General features: G+C 39.2%; 1 pseudogene; it reads left to right on the forward strand.

Annotated features, from left to right (window-relative positions):
* The first annotated feature begins 5,333 nt into the window (after positions 1-5,333).
* On the forward strand, positions 5,334-6,130 carry LOC149258247 (uncharacterized; annotated as a pseudogene).
* Positions 6,131-18,959: the final 12,829 nt, after the last annotated feature.

An 18,959-nucleotide genomic window follows, 5' to 3' on the forward strand; every position in this document is an offset into this window, starting at 1 on the left:
TGCAAAATAGTATCATGCATGGGACAATAGTGAGATGCTAATGAAAACTGAAATGGTGCTAGTACAAGCTAGTATGCATGTAAACGACAAGAAGAGTTCACATAAATCAAACAAACAACACTCACATAATCCAAAACACAGAAAGCGACAAAAATGATGCAAAAGACAAGTTAAGCTGACTTACCTAGAAATAGTTGAGTTGGATGTGTCGAAGACTCTCGAATGTGTTGTGGGATGTCAAAGCTCCAAGATGGATGTGAATAAATAAGCTCTAAAGCATTGAAAAAATAAGTTTGAGGCTCATGATGCGCATGCCACAAATCTAGGAAAAAGCGACACTTGGAGGAAATATTCTAAAATGATCTTTGCATGTAACCTCCAACTGTTAAAAATAGCCCCCTAAAATCTAGGGATGCTTTTTGCATGTTGCTTTTGCTATTATAGGAAAAAGCCGCCCATGCATGCAAGCCAATTTTTCTTGGTCCCCGGTGGAACCAGTCAACTCAATGGAACATGCAACAGCCTACTTAATTGAGGGGAAAATTTGGGTATTTCTAGGAGGGAAATAGGATGGCTGCCCAGAAGGATTGTGCAATTTCTTAGCTAAGCAGCTAACTACTGCCCAGATTTGCACAATTTCTCGGCTGAGCAGTCCCGCTGAGAGGGATTACGCAATTTTTCTAGTGAAGGGTGATAGGCAGATTTGCGCAATTCTGGAGCCCAGCAGGTTGTCAGACAGAATTGTGCAATTTCTGGAGGGAAGGTTGGTTCCCCTCCATAATTGTGCAATTTCTGGAGGGAGGGCTGGTTCCCCTCCATAATTGTGCAATTTCTTGAGGGAGCTGCTCAACTTGTAGCAGGGCCAAGTCTAGAGAAACAACCTATGAGGGGGATGCAACAGGCTATTATGCACAGGCTAGCAGTCTACTAGAAAATCGCTAAAGCGTGTGTACTTGACAAGGCAAGACATGCTGCTAAGGAAGGTTGGTAGGGAGGCTCCAAAACGAAGCTAAGGAAAAATTTTAGAGGGTGGTTGTAGTTGCTACAACAAAGTGCTAACACCATCTACTGAATTATATTTACCAAAGATGAAATCCAAAGGAAACTTTGGCATATAACCCAAAAAAGCTTCACATGGAGATACTTGCTTAGATGAGTGCTTGGCATGATTGTAGGCGTGTTGGATGTAATGCAAATGCTCATCCAAAAGTTTAGGATACTTCTCACAATATCCATGAAGGAGATACATTTTTTTTTACAATATGTAATAAATTTGACTCTCAAATTCCCATACAAATGGACTCATCAACAAGCCAGAATAGCATAAAATTCCAAAGAACACATTATTGCATATACGTGATTTATTGATAGCATCACTTTTATAAAATACCCAGCTATGGGGATATGCAACATGTCGAATAAAAAATAAATGCAATATTTAACTAGACAAATAGAGCAACAATTTCTTACCTAACGAGGTTAGGGAGTTTACTTTCTGCATTTCGCTTTCTTTTGGTGCTTCTTTGGGGATGGTTACAACATGCCTACCACTTTCACCTGTCTTCTCTTTCTTAGGTGATTTCATAATTAGTTTGTTCTTCTTTGAATGTAGATGTGGATGCAGCTTCCAACATTTATCGATCCAATTCCATCTTATATTGCAATGAGTACAAAAGTTTTTGTGATAATTTCTTGGCATACTTTCTTTGGCCTTGGAAGAAGATCTTCCTTCCTGGACTCACTTCTAATCGAAATATTCACTCTCTTAACCAATACTTTCCTTTTTTGGCACTTGGCTACACAATGGTTAGGTGCGTGCCAAAAAGTAAAAGGAAATACATTCCATAAAATTTGATTCAAATCATCATGTTGTTTATAGCCATAGAAAACCTATGAATAATAAGGATGTTTATACCTTTTATGATTGTCCTTTACATTATTATTCTAGTGAGGATAGCTTGATTGACAAGGAGAACTTGACTTAGTTCTTCCTTTGAAGTTCTCATCTCTCTTTGGAGATGTTTTTCCATCAACGTCATCATCATGATATGATACTCCTTCAACTTGCAGGAGCTATTTCTTCACGAATTCCACACTAGAGGAATTCCTTGACTTTGTGGTTTTGGAGCATTCTTCAACTTTTTCTTGAACATATCCCAATCCTTCATGCCGAGGTTGTGTTATCACCTCAACAGAATTAATGATACCATGAGTATGAATTCCATTTTGGTCAACAATTTCATACCAATACCCTTGTTATGTTTCTCAAATGATGCAAAAGAAGCGTTATCATTGTTAAGATAATGAATTGAAAATGAAGTATCTTTTACCTCCTTTTCTTCTTGTGACTTTTGGTCCTCTTCTTGAATCTTAGCCATCTCCTCCATCTTCTCTTTTGTAGATGAAGTGGTAGATGAAGATTCTATAAAACCACTCTTGTGATTTAACATATAAGCATTGTTCTTTAACTAACAAGGGTACAAACACCAGTCATACCATGACCAAAAACATGTCAAGTCTAGGTGGAAGCTTCAGTCATTTAACATTCCCCAGTTTTCACTTCAATGGTATTCTGAAACATCATACATAACTTCTTCTTCTCATCCTCTTTTTCTTAAAGCAATCTTCTTAGTTTCGTATTTTCCACTTGAAGATAGGAATTTATCTCTTCCAATTCCAAGAGCCTTGTGTGCTGCAAACTTTCACGCATGCTTGCAATCTAGTCAGAACCTACTCTAATACCAGTGATCTGAAAATCGATCGTCCTCTGACACTTTGCAAGTTTTGATAAATTTGGGTCTTCAAACAATCACTTATATCATAACTTATTCAAAAGTGAATAGTTAAGTTTTAAATGAACTTAAAGATGAAACAAAATCATATGAAACCCAACATGATGAAAATGAAGAAGAGAACAACCAAGTGATAATGTAGTTCATCTAGTTTGGAATACATCTCCAAGCCCTACACCAATGGCTAGGTTGCTTTATTGATATCAACAACAAAAGAGTACATTACAAATCTTTGAATCATAAAGTAAACCTCCTTCTAGAGTGACATTGTTTCTCCTTCAAAGAAATGTTCTCCTTCAGAGAACTCTCACTCACAAGTTGACTCCCTTTAGCAAAGAAATGATAGAGCCAAAAGAAAATGACTCTCTCACTAAATGTGGCAATAGGTCCTTGTACTCATTCTAAGATCAAGAAGCACAAATCCAACTACTTCATAATGAAGTGTCGAAATGGTCTTTTCCCATAGTCATACTAAGAATATATTGAAATTGGTTTATTTAATGAATAAAAAATTGTTGTAGATGCATCCAGAAGGCTCGAAAACCCCTGTCTAGGCTCTTTTCGTGCTAAAAAAGGTCTCAGTATGGCCTCAAAAATACAAAATCAGTGTCTCTCTACAACACAAATGGACTTGGCTCTATAACTTGTTCAACATACAATTCTCTAATCACAAAAATAATGTTGCGATTGTGTCCGGTACACCTAAAAAACCCTTTTGTAGGCTCTTATTGGGCTCAAAAAGGTTGAAAAATGGCCAAGATAGGCCTCCTTGCCCCTTTCTCTGCGATTTATCCTGCAAAATGACAAAACTAGCTAACTAGGGAATGAAACTTGCCTTTGGAAGAACCACCAGGTGACTAATTCGTGTGGGCGCAACAGAAATTTCGCCAAAACAAGTGCAAATTATCGAATGGTTAAATCACTCCATTAGGCCTAAGTATTGATTCTTTAGCTCATGAAGTCGATCATATGACGTTCCATATGGCCAGGGGTGCGAACCAAAGGCCACGCACCCGCCAATACTGCACCCCTAGTCGTGTTGTATGCTATGTAGCTCGGGGCTGGGACACATGCCTGCCTTGATCCCCAAGCCTTCCTCCTATGGTTTTGGGATGTTAAATGTAACCTGGGCAAGGCTTACCACCCCACCCCTCTCACTTGGAGCTATGGTCATACAATGATCCATACAACCTGGGGTTGGGGCCATGTGCCCGGTCCCTTCGACAAACTTTCGGCACAAATCTCAAGGGCCATGTTGCACCCTCTCATTGGGCCACATGACACCTCTCGATTGGTCCACATAAAAACTCAACCACCAATAAAAATCGGCCATTTGTCCCCATACAACCATGCCATGTGTCAACACGTGATTGGCCCATCTATCTGTCGTACCTACATAGTCAATTGTTTATGTTAGCACAACATCACATGTATGGCTTGCCTAGTTAGCAACCCAGTGAACTTTTCCAGATGACTTTTTAGTTGTTTGCCAAAAACTTCAGAACGCAATAAATTTCACATATAGTGTTAGATTTAGGCGATTCAAATGTCGTTGAAATCAGAATGATGAGATATATGATTTAGCACTAGTTTTGAGTGATTTCAAACACTTTGATTTTTTAGCATATTTTTTATCCTTTGGATCATATTCAATAGAGGCGATAATATACCGCGTGCCAATTATTCTTACTGGTGGGTTGATTTGACCCACAAAGTCTATTTCCCATTTATCAAAAGGTTGTAACATGATTTGGTATACTAAGGGCATGTCGTCTGACCTAGATGGTTTCCCTACATGTTGGCATATATTGCAGTTTTGACAAAATTCTTTTGCATCGCCATGAAGGTGGGCCACCATAGTCCTACGTGCAAGATCTTTTGATTCATGGGTATTTATGTGTAAAGTCCTAGAACAACACTTTCATGCGCCTTCCCAAGTATTGTAGGCCACTCTTGCTCCAATATACATCTACACAGTATCCAGTCTATGCCTAATTTATACAAGTAACCTGCAATGAGTTGATAATCCACTTCCTTTACTACCAACTACTTATTTTGGGCAACAGTATACCCTTCTCGTGCCATCCTCATACTAAAAAATTGTGTGATCTCCACAAAATGGTTGCCTACCATAATCACAACGAAAAGCTATTAGATTATCTTCTAAATTATCTGTGTCTTTGCATATGGTCATGAGCGATAAGTGATCAGGTCCCGCATTCAATTTTCCTGGCTTGACCACCACTTAGAAGTTGTACTCCTAAAAATACAGCAGCCACCTGGGAATCCCCACCTCCCCTAACACTGACTTGTTTACAAAATACTGAAAATACAACAACCACCTGCAACTTCCCCCAACATTGGCTTGTTAACAAGGTATTTCAATGTAGAGTGGTCGACGTATAATTTAAACTTGTTTCCCAACAAATAATGTATCAACTTCAGCTCATACACCATCACCAATCCTTCTCTCTATTGTGGTGTGGTTTTGTTTTTCGATGGAAAATTTCCTACTTGGAAACAAGAAAAGATGATCTATAGATGGAGAAAAACTCCCTAGGGTTTCCTAATTTGCGGGGCCTCACTCATGAAATTTTGAGGTGGGGGCACCAGCCTAGTAGTGCAACCGATTATGTCAAGGTGAAGCAGAGCAATGATGGGGAGGAAAATGAAAATAAATCCACGCTGCTTTCTAAGGTCGAGAGTCGTTTAGTCTCTCGCGTGAAGAGAATTTTGCGCAGGGTAGAAATCAACCAGGGCATTGAAACCATTAAGGATTTCCCCTTTGGATGTTACCAGAGACTTCCCAAGCCTTCTTCCTTTCATTTTGTTTCTTGTAGGGAGCTGAGGGTTCATGGGAGTAGAAGAAAAAACCATCGTAGTTTCAGTTTCTATAGTGACACCGATGGTTCTTATGGTTGGACTAGCGAAGGCGGTCGTAATTCTCAGTTCAATTTTACACCCAAGAAAGACCTTGATTCCTCTCATGGGCCAAAAATGAGAGGGACCTTTCTTAATTTCGACGGCTACCATGATTAGCGAACATCTCGGAAACCTTCCCCCCTTCTAGTTCCATTGTGGCCACCACCAAACTGAGGGCCGATACGCGGTCCATAATTGACAAAAAACTGGCGAAATTTAGGGCCGAGACACTGTCCATAACTGAGAAAAATATGCAAGAGATTGTGATGGCGTGCAACATCAATTTGGAGGATGTTTTTGATATTGAAGATTTTCTGCATTGTTATTCCCGTCTCACTTCTCCCTTCTAGATCGACATAGTTAACCGGTTTTTCATGGACACTTGTGGTGAGTTCCTCAATCTGCTGAATGAATGATTCGACACATGGGATTCGAACCATGAAACTCTATATTGATCCATTGATTTTCCTATCCAGGCTTCTAATTTTCATTAATTAGATTACCATTTTCATCCACAACTGTAAAGTGGGTATAACAATTTTTCCTTCAGTATACAGTGAGTTATCACTGTTGCGAATTTACAATTATTTGGTTGCATAGTTAAGAGTTCATCAAACTCATAATGTTATGGAACTTCAGAATTCTATGGATGGAACTTCTTAATGGATATATGTTGGCCTTGCATAAAGTCAAGAAAATCATTGTTGTGCAACATGCATAATCCCAATTTGTTATATTGTCAATATCTAGACAACAAGTGTCTTGTAAACCGTTCTTCTAGTCCATATGGGCTCCTCTGTGTCTTTTGTTGTTATCCAGAAAAGTAAAAGTTTTTCTCAAACAATGCATTCTAGTTGTGTTACTTTTATTTGTTTTTAGTATATTATATTTGTGATTAATGTTATTTAAAATTTTGGCGAAAATAAAAACATTATTGAAATATTTATATGAGTATAATTGGAATGAAATATATTTTTTTAAATTATTGAATTACTATATATTTAAAAAATTGTAATTTTATTAAAAATTGCATAATCAAATGTTGGTGGGTGATAATTGCTTTGAAAAAATAAAAAATCAAAATATTTAAACTTTTTTTTTTCTCAAAATCTTTCTAAATACAGAGATTGAGTCAATATGTTGTCCAATTTTTCCCCATCCATTTAAGTTTAACGAGTCCAGATGAGTAAACTCAATGGTATTTTCATATTTAGAGAGTCTAAAAAGATCTTAAAGAGCAACTCTAGGGAGGTCCCTTTGTCATGGTTGATAACCGGGTGTGACAAAGGTTTAATAGTATACCCGGCACAATTCCTTTTTCGTAAGTTAGTCTAATGAATTTGGATAAAGTGATAAATCTATGATCAACAGACATTTTCTTCATTTTGTTAAGAGCACGAGGGGATGGCGTAAACTTGATATTCTTCCTGAAATTTTAATGAGTCACATGAAGAAAATCTCAATAGATCTTCATAAAATTTTAACGAGTCAAATAAAGAAAATCGATATGTCTTTTTCAGTTTAACGAGCGAGGAAAAAGAGATAAAATAATTGCTCAAGTATTCTCTGTAGATGTTTTAGGAGTCCGAAGAAGATAACTCGAGGATTTTTTCAATTCAAGAGTGAGAAAAGGTCCCAAAAAAAAAGTGTGCATATCATCTTCGTACGAGTTTTACAAGCGCGAATATGGTAACTCGATGATTTTTCAGTTGAAGAGCAAGAAAAATTCCAAAAATGAACATGCTCATATATTCTTTATAGTAGTTTAATGAGCCCAAAGAAGTAGACTCAATATTTTTCAGATTAACGAGCAAGAAGAATACCATCAAAAGAATGCTCAGTCTTCTTCGTGGTAGTTTAACGATCCCGAAGAAGGAGACTCAAGGTTTTTCGGATTAACGAGAAAGAAAAATACCATAAAAAGAATGCTCAGCTTCTTGATCCTATGCTTGATAGTATAAGGATCGATGCCGAGAATTTCCTCATAATACCAAGGGAAAACATTATAGAAGTCCTTAATAGGGAAGGTGAATCTTGCAATTTCCTCGGGATTGCAATAAGCTTGAATCTAAATATTTTCCATGATGTCTATTTTGACTGAGATATCAATGAGAATTGTCTTAGAAATATTTCCCTTGTTCCCTTCTGAATCCAAAGTTTGGACGGTTATGTAACTCGAGGGAACTACCTCAGGTGGTTCAAAAGACATGATTTTTACAGGGTTCATGTCCAAATCAGATATTGAAGCATGATGATGAGAGTTTTCCCAAGGTCGCTCCTCTAAAGACAAGATCTCTTGAATAGCTTCATCCGTAGGTAGGACTTCATCGAGGAGATCATTAGAGGGAGCCATTATGTGGGGGGAGATGGTACCATTGGCCATAACCAAAGTGACGAAAGAATCAGATGCATATTGAATGACTTGGTAAGCTAATTCGACTGGTGACAGTGACATTTGTTCTCCATAAGAGTCAATGTCAGAAGGGGCTGGGAGGATCCAAGGATCGGTTGGGTCATGAGGAATGGTGGAGACCATATAAACCCTATGTGTAACCTTGAGTGGTGGGAGAGGAAAGCAACCCATCAAGGCAGAACCCTTCAAAAGACCGGTACCAACACTAATGTAAGAGTCAGGTATGCCACCCACTAAGGGTATGGTGCCGCTAGGCAACGGGGAGTAATCTGGGGTGCAGAAGGACAGCTAGTCCACTATGACTATTCTCCCATCCAATGGAAAGAGGATGAGGTGGAAGACCGAAGACACAATGGTAGTCATGGCATAATACCAACTGTGGCCCAAAAGAAGATTATAGTCAAGATGACGTTCTACGACTTCAATGTCCATCGTTACCGTTTTCACACTTAGAGTGATGGGGTAGTTCGAAAGGTATCCTTTTCGGATGAATGTATGGCCATCGAATGCTTTAAGGGAATTTGATGGCAGAGATAGGGTTGGAGAACCCAATGTGAGCCAACATGAATTATACATCACACAGGTCGAAGTGCCTTCATCAATGATTGTTCTGTGGACAACTTTGCCTTTCGAAATAACCTACACTTGAAATGCAAGTTGGTGGGAAAGGCATGGCTTACATTTCTCCATGTCGAATATTGATAGCATGGAATCCTAAGGGTCAATCCTACCAACAGCTGAAAGAAAATATTTATGTTGTGTCAGACATGTTTGTAATACTTCAAGTGTAGACATAGTTGATGGTGCTTGTGTTAAATCTTCTACAATACTGTAGTTCTGCGAAGCACATGCAAAAGTATTATGTGTCGTATGACGAAGTGACCCTTTAAGGGGGTGAATCACAAGATCAACAACAGGCACTTTGATATGAAGATAGTTAGGTGGCGGTCGGTTTGAACTCGAAGCAGTGTCCTGAGCGTTAGCGACTGGAGCTCCACACGTTTTGGCTCGCATTTGAAGATCAACTATTTCAAAGGTGTAAACGGTCGATGATCCTTAACCAGAGGAAGGATGGTTTGAATTATCATTGCCCGCTTGTGGGGTTTGAGGCGGGTTTGAAATAATATGTTGCTGCTACTGAGCAAGGAAGGGGTTATGTAGGATTGTTGGGGTCTGGCCAATGTCCTTTTGAGAAAGAATATATGTGCATTCTTAGAGATGCGGACATCGATGTGTCATATGGTTTTCCGCACAGATTTTGCAAGGGAACTTGAAAACTTTGTCCTTTCCACTATCAGATTTTGCAGTAGCTTTCTGCTTGGGGTTGGATTGCATAGCAGGATGCTCTTCAGAAGGAGAGGTATTTTTCTTGTTCTTCTTCTTCTTGCCATTGGGTTTTTGTATAGACTACATAGAGTTGATTGCAGTGGTTGGAAGAGTAACCGATTGGGTAGATGTAGTGGTATCGACAAAAAACTAGGCAACGTGCCCGCTAAGTTGTTTTACAATAGCCCTGGAGGTAGCACCAATGAGACCGTTAGCATGCACGCTGCGTTGCTAAATAGTGGGAGCACTGGAAGTTCAGGGGGCATTGGGGATTATGTCATATAGTGTGCCAGACTGCGAATAAATCAAATTTAAGTGTTGGTAACTACGAATGGATTGGTCTTCAGTGATTGCACCTCCTAAGGCAACTTCCTTCGCAATTTGGGGAAGAAGAGATTTGCAGAACCAATCTGCTAACAGGTAATCCGAAATGGGGACCTTGATTAGTGGATAGGCAACTGAAAGTGCTTTAAAAATTCCATTGTCAGGGCACCAAAGGTATTAACTAATGAACATGGTAATTAAATGTACCACTTGGCAGAATTACCAGTAAGGGTGCGAGGGAAGAGCTGGAGTCGGATACTGTCATCCACCATGGAGTTCGATACACACCATAGATGGTAGGTGGTGACATGTGTACCTAAATCATTTCCTTGTTTCCCTTCAAACTTCGGGATGTCAGTAGGTATTTTTTGTGGGTTTGGGGGCCAATGTAATTTATGGTAGATGGGTTCATTATTCAGTTTATACAGATTAGGGATATCAAGTGTTACCAAAAAAGGAAAAGTGTTTGGTGACCCCGAGTCTGATCAGGGTGATGAAGAATGACTTGAAGGACCCTGCAGCACGCCTATCATATTGTTACCAATAGGACACATAGGATTTACTGGATAATAGCCTCCTTGCTGTGGTGGAACAGTCATATAGGACAGTTTTCCATAAGGAACATTAGGCTGGGGGGGGAATACTGGTTTCCCCTAGGATAAAAAGTGCCCAAATAGATGAAGTGGGTACCCAGATAGATAGAGAAAGACTTGGTTGAGGGGTTCCACTTGCCATATAATTTTCCGTACCTACATGACTGAAGCTAGACTACTATCCACTTAGGGGAGGTAAATTGATCAATGATGGTCCATCTTGTCCTATAGGCAGAGGGGGAATAGTGATGCCCCCAACCAGTATGTGCATGTTGGGAACATTGCCCCCTGGCATTTGAGCCTGGGGGTTTGAACTTAACAGAGGATTCCAACCAAAAGGATTACTGAAGGGACCCATGCTAACATCGTTATTTGGAGTGATAGCCGAAGGTCCAAGAGCAGACACAAAAGGCAAAGAAATCAACATGTACTGGGTTCTACTCATAGTATGTGTAACTAGGTTGCTCGGACCTGGCATACTATGGATAGCAGAGTACCCAATCAGTTGTGTGTTACTGACTATTGGTGGGGGAAGTGATGGTGGACCAAAGTTGTCCACAAAATATCACGACCCATTAGTCGTCGGGGGGATATTGGATGTTGGTATTGTTGAAGACATGGTAGGTACAGGTGCTACCTGAATCAACACTAGCCGCAGAGGATCCATGAGGGGAGGATTATAAGGAGGTACAAGTCCTTTAGTGAAAAATTCCTTAGGTAGTATAGTGTCCTGGGAGGTGTTATGTGATTCACTGTTAGAAACTGGAGAATGATTTACTGAAGACAGAGAATCCAAGTCACCAAGGCTCGACTGATCCTCTAGAGTCAGTGAAGGAAGACTTTGTTGTCTCCTAGATTGACGATGAGGGCCGTATGTAGCCACAACAACCGATATATTTTATAAAAAAAATTATAGTGATATTTTATTATATTCTCAGTGATAACAAACCAACACCTAAAAAATAAAAAATACTCTAAAAGTCAATCAACAAGCAGTCGAGGGATATGACTCTGTCTGATAACCACCATTTGTTGGAGATGAAACTTAGTATCACAATGGCTAAAAGAGAGAGTTGGCCAAATGTATAGTTACAATTACTCTTGAGCTTTGCCCGAACCTCAAATTAAGGGGCCAAGTACTCTCATGAAGACGAGAACCCTACTAAACTGAAGGTAGAGTAGGTTCATTTGTTTAGGTACCAGGGCAACCTGCCCCAGTCCCCTTATGTTCATCCCTAAAAAATTATGGCCACTATGGTTACCTCAAATCATAGACACTACCTAGGGGAACATGGTCGTAGATAGTACGCTATGTGGGCAGGATTCTTGAGTGCCTCACTGAGCTTTGATATCCCATAAGGGATCTCCGATATACAAAATACCCAATGGATATGCAATCGAAGGTGGGTTTCCTTCTCTCACATTCCAATATTGTCTCACATTTGACTCTGATTTGATTGAAGCGGTCCCAAATAGTATGAGTGCAGTAGGATTTTACTCTCTTTAACGACACTAGTCTCAGTTTTACGATCTTGGGCAGTTAACTCACCACTGCCTATCCCAAGATCCTAGCCTAGACTAATATGTGTGTATGCTCAAAAAGAGTTGTTGATTGCTTTTATTATGAGATTTATTTTAAATGTACTTTATTAATGTCTTTAGAAGGGGTGTTGATGTATGGAGTTTTGTGAGACTCTGACGCAAACCATGCAGAAAATATGCTTTGTAATTTCAATTCGATGAACAAGTTATTTCTACAAGGAGAGAATCATTTATACATCAATTCAGCACCATGCATCCAATGCAGTAAACACATGCACAACTTGCAGACATGCAATGCTCTCTAAAAACTAACCCAATATACAGATGCAGAATATAACCAACTAAAATAGAAAATAATAAAAAATGTTTTTTCATTTTTCTTTTCAAAAAACAAATGCACTTAAGTTATTTATCTAAAAAGAAAAAATGATCATGAAACAGGCAACCAAGCACATTGCACAGCTACAAATCCTTGAATCAAACTATAAGCAGCTTCCCAACCCAAGAATTCACATAGCAGGTTGTTTATCAAGATAATGATTGGCTAACGCACTTCAGGAAAGGCTACAAGGCACTAATGCTAGGACTAATGCTCTGCTTGCAAGCCTGTGCAGCGTTATAACACTTTGGTTTGCACAACTAGGGTGTGTTACTCGAGCAAAGGCTATAAACAAAGTCATTTAGGCTTTGATCAAAGGTTGAGCATAGTAAATAAGGTTGTGAAGTGTCCCGAGTGGTTAGAATGGGAACCAAGAAGAACAAGAAGGCTTGGAAAGAAAGATAGATTCAGGAACTTGGGAGGTAAAAACTGGGAACTAAGTATAGTTCATAGCAGAGTCGCCAATTCTACTATAGGGATTAATTCACGGGTAGTTGTGGCTGGAATACCCTCAAGGATCTTCCTGGGATCCAAGGAAGACCGTTTCAGATTAACTGCAACTGTCACAAAGAAGCATACATATATCCATATCAATGCATAATAATCAAAGAGAAGAAGAGAGATTACCTCAGTCCTTGGTGCAGCCCTGTTGGAGAACACAATGTAGCAAAGTGGAAGACCCTTCTGCTAGCTCCTAGATCAACACCTGCACATAAACAAGATGAAGAGTAATCCTACAACATATAAACTCTGGAAATTAAAGCATTCATACATAAAGATATAAGACAACATGCATCTAAGCTACTTATAAATTATGGTATTGAATCAACATGTATATAAACACTACATCAACACCATCAAGTAGACAACACAGTAGCAGATCTATATTATTATATTGAAGAAGAATGATTACAACCATCTTGGCTAGATCAAGCTTCCTCTAGTCCTCAAGCTCCTCTCTCTCTCTCTCTCAACCTCTTGGCAGCATAACAACTATATCTCATACAAAATTTCGACAATCATTTGACAACCATTTGACCTCCATCACAATGCCCAAGCCTCCAATATATAGATGATGAGAGGGTTATCCTTGCTAATTGTCTCATGAGTTCCATTGAGGCAAAATCTAGGATGTTTCCTTGCTTTATTTCTCTTTCCCTTTCCATGAGACTCTGTTAGCAATAGAAATATCCTTAGTTAGGTCAGAGGTAGATGTTTCCTACTTTTTTGGGCTGACATTTGAGTGAAAAGCGTAGTGTCAATTAGTCAACCCACTCTTTGACCTCTAGAATCTCACAAATCTTGGGTAACGCGGCCCTTTAGGAAAAACAGTGAGTTAACCTAGGGACTAACACCCTTGGCTAGTACATGGGGAGCGTTCTAACTCCTATTGCCTATTTCTAGGGTGCGTTACCTTGAAAAATAGGCCTATGAATTAGGTCATGTGCTTAACCAAACTGTCTTTCTCTTCTGAGCTGATGAGGTCTTTTTCCTGTATAACACAGACCCAACACGTTTTCATGCATATGTTTTTATTGTAGTTGGACTATTCTAGTTGCTTTAGCAATGAATTTTTTTTAACTTACGCATTTGTGTATGAACTATTTTGTACGCAATTGTATGAATCTTGTTGTAGATGTGTTGTTGGTTTAACCCATCACTTTGGTTTGTGGATTATTCCTCTTTCCATCTTGTGATGTCATTCTGCTCGTATGTTCCTTTTAGTCCATGTACTATTACAGGCTTGTAAGGGACACACTTCATTTTCCCCTCTGTGTATTAGAACCCCATGCATCTCACTTGACTCGCTGCAAGGTCACACACTTTCTTCTGACAAAGTTATCAGACTTACCTCTGCGCGCTACTGCAGTCAAGGTATTACTTTACTACCCACCGTTGAGACTCCTTCTCCAAATGTTCTGAGGTCTAGTTGGGACTTCTTATCAAGGAGATCCCTTGACATGTTGGTGGGTCCAGCACTGTCAAAATTTCTGGCACTAGAAAGAGGGCTAGATGACAAATTGAGCCCTCAAAGTTTTCTTTGAATCTTTGTACATCATTCATGACTTACATTTCGATCTCAACTCCAACATGTTTTTCTCGTGCATATGACTTCGAAGTATTAGAGGATGTCATAGATGACTTGTCACGTATCAAGTACGATGGTGAAGGCAGAGCAACCTTGTTAAGACACAGAGTTGCCTTATTAGGCTTTTGTGAAAGGAATGAAGTCCCTTCGGACGACATTGCCTACGGGTTGTTCACTTACATGTTTGACGGGCATGCTAACCAATGGTGTCGCATATTTCCTGCAACCTCTATTCACTCTTGTGATCACATGATCAAAGAGTTAATCCATTTTTTCTATCACTATGACTGCAAAGCACTCAATAAAAAAATTATGGAATTATGGAAAGCACCCGATGAATCTATTGCGCAATTTTGGGATTGCTTATATAATCTTGTTTTCCAAATACTTGAAGATGAAACTGATTGGAAATTTCTCAAAGAAATATTTCAGTATCTTATTCACATATCTAAAAACCCACATGAATTGGAATCATTCGAACCCCTCCCAGCATACCTCGGTGTTAGAGCTTCCATATCTAAGATGGACAAGGTTATTGTCACAAGTTACCCTCCATCCTCTTCTCAACAAACAATGCTAGCTTCGTAGGACGAGGTGAGACAAGCTGTGAACCCATCTGTTGAACTGTCACATCCTCCCACCCCACATGCTCTAGATATCTGCGTAGATTTGGACTACAAACCTAATGGTTGTCATGAGGTTTTGTCTGTTCAACCTCCGTCCTCTAGTTCCTTTGATCCTCTGGATTATACTGTGTTGTTTTCACATGTTCTGAACTCCGCCTCTATTGTTCATTAGGATCAAGTTGTTGACGGAGTTGGTGTTGAGCAACCAACCTGTTGTCATTTTTTATGAGTGATGAGCCTAATCATTAGGTAATATATGGGCCTTAATTCACCTCCTAGCTCAGTCAAACCAACTTTTCTCACAACTTATTATATGTTTTGATTATATTTTATTTAATGAGATGAGTTAGAGTGAGATATTATGCCTAATGTACAAATATGCATTGAATGTAGGTTTGGAAGAGAAAATCAAGGAATTTTGGCAAGACTAAGGTTTGAAACTCGAATGGGATAATGGAGAGAGATTGTAGGAGGTAAATCCTCCTCGTTTACTCCTCCTATACTCAAATATTCCTCCGTTAATCACACTAGCTCGGAGTACAAGCAGCCAAGTCATGAAGATTAGAAGGTAGCCAAGCAAGTGATAGATAAAGAGTCAGTTCATCTCAAGTTTGGGATCCAAGCCTCCCTAAATTTAAGGAAGTCGTTGGGGACTTCAATTGTATAAGTAGAGAGGCCTAGAGCCTCATTAGGATTCAAATTTGTATTGCAAAGACACTAGTTATTTTTGAGCTCTAGACTTGTGGAAGACCTTTGATTTAATTTTCTGTTTTGGTAATAAGAATGATATTTTTCTTGATTCAGCACTAAGTTAACTTAGAGGGCTTAAGCTCTTGGGTTAGGGCCTAACCCTAGCAGCAAAGGTTCCTCTTCTTGTTTATTTATGCTTAGCTTAGTTTTATAGATTCATGGTTAAACTGTCTTTAGAAGTCTTTCATTGCAAATAGTGTAGATTTGATTAATTGTTTATTAGTTTGCTTCCATTTGTGCCTTACTTCAGTAGCAGGTTAGAAGGGGTAAAAGAGGCACCACAAAGATGTCAGTAGGTGTCTTGGCCTCACTTCTTCCTTCTGGGATCGTGATCTGAGGAAAAGACCCTTATGCAGCCCAAAAACATGGATTTCCATTTATTTCATGATGTTTAGAGTTTTTTGTACTTAAACTAGCATTTGATCAGTTTTGCAAAGTAGGATTTCATTTCCATCTCTTCTATCTTCATTCTTGCAGCATATCTCATCCATGATTCCATGTTATTCAGAAATTTCTTCATGCATAAGGTAGACAATTAGTTCATCAAATTCTGCATTTTTAGCTCATGGGAATTCTTCTTGTTTACATCACTTTTTGAAAATCACACATGTTTCGATGCAGAGAAGGTACTTTAGAAGTAGACAGAGATCTCATATCAAGCAACCACCTTCCAACTTCATCCACCAATAGGCATTCCTTTTTTTCATCAAAACCTTCACCAATTTCATCTTTTACATAGAACCTCAAGCATTTTGAGTGAATCCAACCATCTCCTAAGCTTTGTTTTGGGTTTTGAGTGATCCTAGGAATTTTCTCACTCCATTCCACCCATCAACCACCTTCCCTAAGCCTTCTATCACCTCCAACACCCATCGTTTTGCTCACGGCTGCATCCTGTAGAAATAAAGGGAATCCTGTAGGTTTCTAGTACATCTTGTAGGTTTTCCTATAGTGGCCTGTTTTGAGGCCGAATTGAGGGAAAACCTCTAGGAGGCCTCCCAAGGTCACCCAATGGTCCCCCAAACCTCCAACCATCTCCTGAACCTTCCAGCCATCCACCAGCATCCCTAAACCACCTATCATATCACCAAGAGAGATTAGTTTGCACACTTGATTTTTCATGAAAAGCATAAAAAGACAAAACAGATTTATTATAGTACTTTACATGCATAACAGTTGTGTTTGATGTTTTTAACTTCCATGCTTAGGATAGTAGCATTTTGTTCATGTTAATTTAGCATCATTGCAAATAATTTCTCTTAGCAGTTAATTAGGAAATGGTGTGCCTTAGCATTGAATCTCAATCTTTTTCATTATTGCAGTAGATCAACTCTCTCTTAGAGTAGATTTCTATTTCTTTCATCAAGGAACCAAGCTTCTTCTAAATCCATAAAAATCTGGCTTGAAAACCCTAGTGGTCTCTCGCCAGCTAAACAGTGACAAAAGGCAGAGCCAACACTTTTACTTGTGTATACAACACTGTCACCTCCAAGTTTGTACGAACCCCTGGTTGATAAAGTAAAGCTGGTAGCCCAAGAGTTGTAGCATTCTTGCTACAATATTGGTGCTCATCACCTTTTGGCATCGTTGCCGGGGAGGTGTCTGAGTAATATGTGATTACTGCTTTCTTTCTTCTATTTATTGTTTCTACTATTTTGACACTAGTTTCATTTTTGCAAAAGTAATTTAGTTTGCTTCCTTTTCATTCTGCATTCTTTGCTTTCCTTTCCATTCTACAAGTTAGATTTCAAGAAAGTAGTTAATCTTCTCATTCAGTCAATAGTTCTCATTCAGTCTACAATTTCAATTCTGCAAGTTATATTTCAATTCAACAATTAGTTTTTCATTCAGTTAGTAGTTTTCATTCAATCTATAATTTCAGTTCTGTAAAGCACTTTCAAATGTTGAAAAAAAACACACAAAACCAAACCAAAAACATTTCCTTTCATGCATCGTAGGAATAGGGATAACTTAGGGAATTTTTTACCAAATACCCCCACTGCATCAAACAACTAACCTTCCTTCTTCTTCGGTGGTTGTGAACTAGAGGAACCCTTAGGTGAGCAACCAGACATATTTGAAGAACCTACAGCAAAAGAAGAAGAACCCATTCCTACCGAGCCAATGAATGAAAACAAAAATGACAGAGGGAATAGAGAGAGAGTTGAGGGTGCCTTCCCCATTAGGGAAACCAATGGGGAAACTAAGATGAAAAATATAAGCTCCTCTGCCCTTCCTCATTTCCATGGTCTGGCCACAAAAGATCCTGACACTTTCCTATTTGAGTTTGTTGTTATATGCCAAACCTATGACTATACAGATGATGAGAAGAAGTTGATACTATTTCCATCTACCCTCAAGGATGCAAGTTTGCGTTGGTTCATGGGTTTACCTAGGGCTAGCATCACAACTTGGGCTCAGATGTAGCAAGCCTTCAACAACAAGTATCGAGACTACTAAGGTCTAAGGATACTAAAGAAGAAATTTTTAGGATGACCTTAGGTAATGATGAATCCCTAGAGGATTATGAAGAAAGATTCCAACTTAGTTACAAAAGGGTCAGGTGCACACTTGACCCTGAGTCACTGAAGTTGGTCCTGCTTAGAGGAGTAAGGGAAGACCTTTTGGATACCCTACACTTGTTAGCAGGAGGAGATATATACTAGTTACCCTATGAGGATATCAAGACTGTCTTTAGAAACCATTCTAGGGTAGCTAGGAAAAAGGGTAGGGGAAGTCAACCTATGGTCAGTACATCCTCTTCCAATTCATCCATCAAGGGTGAAATTGGAAACATGCTGGAATATTTCAAGAGTGAGATGTTGCAAACCCTTGCCTTACAGATGGACACTATGAACATTAGGAGAAAGAAGGAGGAAGCAGAGAGAGCCTTGGCCATTTTCTATCCTAGATGCACCAAGAGACACCCTAGGAATGAATGTCCATTGAATTCTATTGAGATTTTCTCAGTCTATGAAGAAAACCACTCCACGGACAAGTGCCCTTCTTTTCCTAGACTCAAAGCTATATATCAAGGAGCTGAAGGGGTCACTGAGAAGCTCTATTACATAAACCAAAGGAGACCTCATGGGCCTAGGGCATACCAGCAGGGAATGCAAGGGTCATCCCATGCATATTACAACCCCAGCCAGACCACATCCATACCTTCTTGGGGACCCCGTGCTCATCCTTCCTGGTCTACA

The sequence above is a fragment of the Pinus tabuliformis genome, chromosome 6 (assembly GCF_031772625.1).
Source record: "Pinus tabuliformis cultivar Carrire ecotype Pingquan chromosome 6, CPIR1, whole genome shotgun sequence".
Lineage (NCBI taxonomy): Eukaryota > Viridiplantae > Streptophyta > Pinopsida > Pinales > Pinaceae > Pinus > Pinus tabuliformis.